The sequence below is a fragment of the Petaurus breviceps genome, unplaced genomic scaffold (assembly GCF_028583685.1).
Source record: "Petaurus breviceps papuanus isolate PSGF00001 unplaced genomic scaffold, PetGlider_PUasm1.0 125, whole genome shotgun sequence".
In the NCBI taxonomy this organism is placed as follows: Eukaryota; Metazoa; Chordata; class Mammalia; order Diprotodontia; family Petauridae; genus Petaurus; species Petaurus breviceps.
The window spans coordinates 7,430,503-7,437,134 of record NW_027185653.1 but is presented as its reverse complement, the minus strand read 5'-3'; the positions used below and the strand labels follow the sequence as shown (position 1 = coordinate 7,437,134).

General features: G+C 38.0%; 1 protein-coding gene and 1 pseudogene across 1 annotated transcript in view; both read left to right on the top strand.

Annotated features, from left to right (window-relative positions):
* LINGO2 (leucine rich repeat and Ig domain containing 2) overlaps positions 1-6,632 on the top strand; it is a 1,702,561-nt gene that overhangs the window by 848,432 nt on the left and 847,497 nt on the right. The window lies entirely within an intron of this gene.
* Positions 1,858-2,806, top strand: LOC138163583 (spermidine synthase pseudogene; annotated as a pseudogene).

Below are 6,632 nucleotides of genomic sequence, written 5' to 3'. Positions count from 1 at the left end.
GGAATATAATATTCCAGAGGTCAAAGGAGGAGGGATTAAAACCAAAAATCACCTACCCAGCAGGACTGGGTATCACACATATACATATAGATGTATATACCCACTTATACATACATACATACATATATATAGCCTTCAACTATCCTCATACTGAGAAAAGTCTCATGAGGTACAAATATTGTCTTTCCATGCAGGATATAAATAGCTCAACTTTAATAAGTTCACCTCTTGTCTTTTCATCAGGAATTCTTGAAAATCCTCTATTTCATTTAATATCCATATTTTCTCATGAAGTATTATATTTAGTTTTCCTGGGTAGGTGATTCTTGGTTTTAATCCTAGCTTCTTTGACCTGCATCATATTCTAAGCCCTTTGATCCCTTTATGTAAGAGCTGCTAGATATTGTGTTATCCTGATTGTGTTTTCACAGTAATCAAATTGTTTCTTCCTGACTGCTTGTAATATTTTCTCCTTGACCTGGGAACTCTGGAATTTGGCTGTAATATTCCTAGGAGTTTTCTTTTTGGTATCTTTTTCAAGAGATGATTGGTAAATTCTTTCAACTTCTATGTTGCCCTCTGGTTCTAGAATATCAGGGCAGTTTTCCTTGAGAATTTCTTGAAAGATGATGTCTAGGCTATTTTTTGTTTAGATGATGTCTAGGCTATTCAATTCTTGTCAATAGAGTTATGCAGATCCTACACAGAAAATTTATCCCCACCTATTCCCTCTACTTAAACCATGAATCTCCTCTACAGCATACTTTATCTAACATATGGCCTCTGCTTGATTGCTTGCCAGAGACTGTTGACTGACTTCCTAAAAACAAAACAAAAGCCTATCACATTTTGGAGTAGCTTACATTATCAAGAAGATTTACCTTCTCTCCCTTCTGCTGATTTACCATTCTATCTTCTTACTTGTCTTCCTTCCACCTATTCTCAGCTGAAAAAAGGAAAGCAAAATTCTTGTTAAAATATATGCATAGCCAAGCAAAACAAATTTCCACATTGACAATGTCCAAAAAAAAAGGATGTTTCCTTATTGGCTCGAGTCCATCATCACTCTGTCTAGAGGTGGGTTACATGCTTTTATCAGCAGACCTTTGTTATGCTGGTTAGTTGTTGCATTGTTCAGGTTTCTTAAGATTTTTAAAGTCATATGTTCTTACAATGTTGTTATCATGCTCATTGTTCTTCTGGCTCTGCTCACTTTATTCTACATTACAAAAGTCTTTCTGGTTTTTTTTCTCCTGAAACTATGAGTGTCATCATTTCTTATGGCTCAGTGATAGTATGTTTTATATATTATGCCATGATTTCTTTAACCATACCCCCAAATGATGGACACAAGATTGTACACAGAGATTCTAATAAAAAAATACTGGAATACTTTCAATAAATTGTTTAGTATTTCTTGGGTACAAGAAGAAACCCTTAGTTCTCCCTTGGTTATTTCTTGTTTTCTAGCATGATTTTGATTGCAAGTTACATACAGGGTGAGAAAGAAGGAGAAAAGGAGATAAGTAGATAGGGAAAAGAGAGAAAAGGAAAGAAGGAAGAAAGTCTTCAAAAGAGCCGAGATGACCATCATTGTAATTTTAGAAATTGGTGCAGATTTTCCCAGCAATCTAACCCTTAAAGTACAAGATAATTAAGGATGAGGAGTAGATTGCATAGATAAGTAGAATAAGACAGCAGTAAGAATTTCATTGCTAAATTCTTGAATGGCAGTGTCTTTTATCTTTAAATTACTTGACCATGGGCAGTGTGGGCTAGAGGGAGGGCAGAACGGTGGGAGCTACTGGCCTAGTTGTGCTTGCGGCCACCGTGGCCTGTGCGTCCCCCGGCCCCGCCATGGAGCCCAGGCCCCCCGCATCCGCGAAGGTTGGTTCCTGGGAGATGTGCAGCCTGTGGCTGGGCCAGGCTATGTCCCTGCAAGTGGATGAGCTGCTCTACCACCAGTGCTCCCGCTACCAAGATATCCTGGTTTTATCCAGTAAGATCTAAGGCAATGTCCTGGTGCCAGATGGAGCCATGCAATTCACAGAGAGGGATGAATTCTCATAGCAGGACATGTTTGCCAATCTGCCCCTCTGCAGCCATTCCAGCCCACAAAAGGTGCTAGTTATTGGTGTTGGGGATGGGGGAGTCCTTTGAGAAGTGGTGAAACATCTGTACGTGCAGTCTGTGGTCCAGTGTGAGATTGACGAAGAAGTGATCCAGGTCTCCAGTAAATACTTGACGGGCGTTGCTGTGGGCTACTCCAGCCTGAAACTGACCTTGCACATTACAGATGGATTTGACTTCATGCAGCAGAACCTGGATGCCTTTGACATCTTCATCACTGACTCTTCAGACACCATGGGTCCTGCCAAGGTTTTATTTGAAGAGTCCTATTACTGGCTGAAAGATAACGGGATCCTCTGATGCCAGGGTGAGTGCCAATGGTTGCATCTGGATTTAATCAAGGATATGTGTCACTTCTGCAAGTCTGTTCCCTGTTGTGGAATATGCCCACTGCACCATCTCCACCTACCCCAGCCGCCAGATCAGCTTCATGCTCTGCAGCAAGACCCGGAGTACTAATTTCCAGGAACCTGTGCAGCCGCTGACCCAGGAGCAAGTAGAGAAAATGAACCTAAAATACTACAACTCAGATGTCAACTTCGTGGCCTTTGTGCTGCCTCAGTTTACCTGCAAGGCCCTGAGCGATGTGGGAGGAGACCAGTATGCCCACCTCGGCCTCTCCCAGGGACTCCAAGCCACAAACTCCCATTGCAGAATGCCCCTCTTTTTGCTCTGAGGGTATTGATTGGCACTCAGCATGCCCTCCCGACTGAGGACCTGCACCTCACTAGCCATCCCACCTGTTGACCAAGTGTTACCGAGCCCAGGACATGATCGAGGGGCTCCCTGTGCAATTCTATGCTGGGTGGGTGAGGGGAGAGTACAAGATGTCTTTATGTCTCTCTCTGTCTCTATCCAGTCTGGTCAATTAGCATCTCTTAATATTGATCATCTGTGTACAGAACGATCCTTCTTACCTCTAACAAGCCCCTTCACTAAACAGTGTATTTATAACTGGAAAAAAAATACTTCACCACAAAAAGGGAAAATTATCTTTAACATATACATATATATGTATATAGACACACACACAAAGATATCTGTATATAATATGTGTACACACATATGTAGGCATGCATGTATGTATGTGTTTGGTGAAGTATGCTTGTTTTGATGAAAGGACCAAAAAACTCCTTTGCTTAAAATAATAAAGACTTTCTTTGATACCTAGGATATTCAGTTTTAAGTGTCCTTAATAGCATGTTTAAATACATTATGAACAAAGTTATACAAGCCAGATAATGCAGACAGCATTGTAGCAATCATAACTTAGCTGGCACTAACATAATGAAAATTTTGTGACATCTAAGCATGTTAACTTCTTTTTTGTTTGTTTGTTCTTTGAACCAATAGAAACTAGAACTTTCAATTTATAGTTAATTCTTTTTCAGCATTTTGGGTGCTTTTCTGGTTTCAAAGTAGCAATATACCTTCAGCAATATAATAGTAAAGACTAAAAATACTACTTCTCATTTTTGTGCTAAATCTCCAAATGAAGATTAATAGACCCTGTTTTTATTTATTTTTAGTAGCCCAGAAACTATATGTTACTTTGATCATCAAGAATGAGTTGATTGGAAGAATTTAGTCATTACCTCCTTCATAACCCAGAAAATGACTCACAATTAATTATACAATTTTATTGAGATACTAGCGCACTAACACCCTCTTGCTACTTTTCTCTAGGAAGCGTTAGCTCTATTGGACAGAGTCAATTGTGATAAGGCATATTCTTCCTAGTTTTGGACTAAATCACTCTAAATCTTTTTTTTAATTGTGATTTTATCACTCTGGTTACTTCCTCCACTAAAAGGAAGCAATACCGTTCCCTATACTAAGAGACATTTCTGCTGAGTCACTGGATTACAGTCTCTGGAAAACTCATTACCCTTCAACTATAGTGGCCAGGCTTCCAGAATGAGTGTCTCTGAACTGAAGTAGCCTGCTCCCCAAAGACAGACAGATTGACCATCTATTCCTAAGCTTATAGCTGACCTCCTAGAACCCCACCAGACCATCCAATCCAACTGAGGAGCAGGGATTATTAAAACATATATTATAAATGATTATAATATATAACAAATTATAATTGCATTTTCTCATATGTAAAATGAGTTGGAGAGGAAAAGGTAAAGCACTCCATTATCTTTTCCAAGAAAACCCCAAATTGGGTCACAAAGCATTGGACAGGACTGAAAACAACATATTGTAACTATGATCAGTGAGGACTGAGCTACTAGCCCTCTAACTTCTGACCTACCAGGCTCATGTATAACGAATTCCAAACCAGACCCTAGAGCATAGTTGCCCTTGTTGTGATGACAATTTCTTATCCTATTGCTGTTCAGCTCCCTCTTCCTCCTCTCCAAATACGTGATGTCCTAGAGATGTCTTAAACTTAACATTGCTAAAACAGAACTCAGTATTTTTGGCCTCCAAATTCACCTCTCTTCTAATCTTTCTTTTCACTATTGGAATAACATAATTCTTCCAGTCATTAAGTTTAAAACTTTGGTGTCATGCTTAACTTCTCACTGTTACTTGACTCATTTATTCAACAAGTTTTCAAATCTCTATCTCTACTAATGCCTTTTGGATTGGTCTCTTTCTCCCTCCTCACAATACCAACTAAGTTTAGCCTTTTATAATCTCTTGCCTGGTAGATTACAATAATGTTTTAATTGATCCCCATGCTTTAAACCTCACTCCATTCCAATTTAAACTCCAAAGATTCAAGAAAATGATTTTCTTAGAATTCAGATTTCATGATAACATGTTCCCTACCCAATAAACTCCTGTAGCTCTCTATTATCTCCATGATCAAATATAAAGTGCTTTGGTATTTAAAACTCTTCACAACCTTATGCCTTCCTACATCTCCAGTCTTAAACACTACTACCTTTTCATACTCTGCAATCCAGCCAAACTGACCTATTCACTGATAAACACTCAAAAACACATATGCATGTGCACACACACAGAGTATCATATCCTCATATCTACATGAAACTCTTCCTTGTTTAATTCATGTAATATAATACACATTGCCTATTCTAAGCCTTCTCTTCTGTATTAAATCCCCAATCACCACCTCCTGGTTCCTCACTTTTAGCAAAGCAAATCATTTCTACTTTTCCAAGAAAATTAAAGCTATCTGTCATGAACTGACTTGAAATCTCCTCGAAAGCATTTCTCATTCTCTCTATCTCTGTCACTTCTTGCAAAAGCAAATTCTCTACTTGGGCTTTTTATCCTATCCCTCCTGTGTCCTCTAGAAGCTTGTTCAACTGATCATCCCTCCTTTTCTTTCCTAATTTTCAAAATTTCTTTTTAAAATAGCTAATTTATTTATTTTTACTTTTTAACGTTTGCGTTGATAAGATTGAGTTTTAAATTTCCTCCCCCACTGTCAGCTCCCCACTCCCCAAGGTAGCATGTAATCTGATATAGGCTCTTGTTATACATTCATGTTAAACATATTTTCACATTAGTCATGAATTAAAGATCAGTTACAATTAATGGGAGAAACTATGAGAAAGAAAAGGAAGAAAAGGAGATCAAATAGTATGTTTCCATCTGCATTCCGTCTCCAAAGTTCTTTCTTTCAATGTGAATAGCAATTGTCTTAGATCCTTACATTGCTGAAAAGGGCTAAGTTTGTCAAGGTCAGTAATCTCATGATGTGGCTGTTACTGTGAACAATGTGCTCCTGGCTCTGCTCTCTTCACCCAGCACCATTTCATATAAATCTTTCCAGATTTTTCTGAAGTCCACCTGCTCATGATTTCTTATACCACAATAGTATTCCATTACATTGTTATACCACAACTTGTTCAGCCATTCCCCAATTGATGGACATCCTCTCAATTTCCAGTTCTTTGACACAATAAAAAAGAATTGCTATAAATATTTTGTACATGTGGGTCCTTTTCCATTTTGATGATCTCTTTGGGATGCAGATTTAGAAGTGATTATATTGATGGGTCAATAGTATGCACAATTTTATAGCCCTTTGGGCATAGTTCCAAATTGCCCTCTATAAAGTTTGGATCAATTCACAGCTCCACCTTCAATGCATTATTGTTCCAATTTTCTGACATCTTCTTCAACATTTACCATCTTCCTATTTTGTCATGTTTGCCAAACTGATAGGTGTGATGTAGTATCTCAGAGTTGTCTTGATATCCATTTATCTAATCAATAATGACTTAGAGCATTTTTCATATAACTATAGATAACTTTAATTTCTTCCTCTGAAAACTGTTAATATCCTTTGACCATTTATCAAATGGGGCATGACTTGTATTCTTATGAATTTGCCTCATTTTTCTATGTATTTTAGAAATAAGACCTTTATCAGAGATGCTTGCTGCAAAATATTTCTGAGATTTCTGCTTCCCTTCTAATCTTGGTTTCATTGGCTTTCTTTGCACAAAGACTTTTCTTTCCTTTCTTTTCTTTTCTTTTCTTTTCTTTTCTTTTCTTTTCTTTTCTTTTCTTTT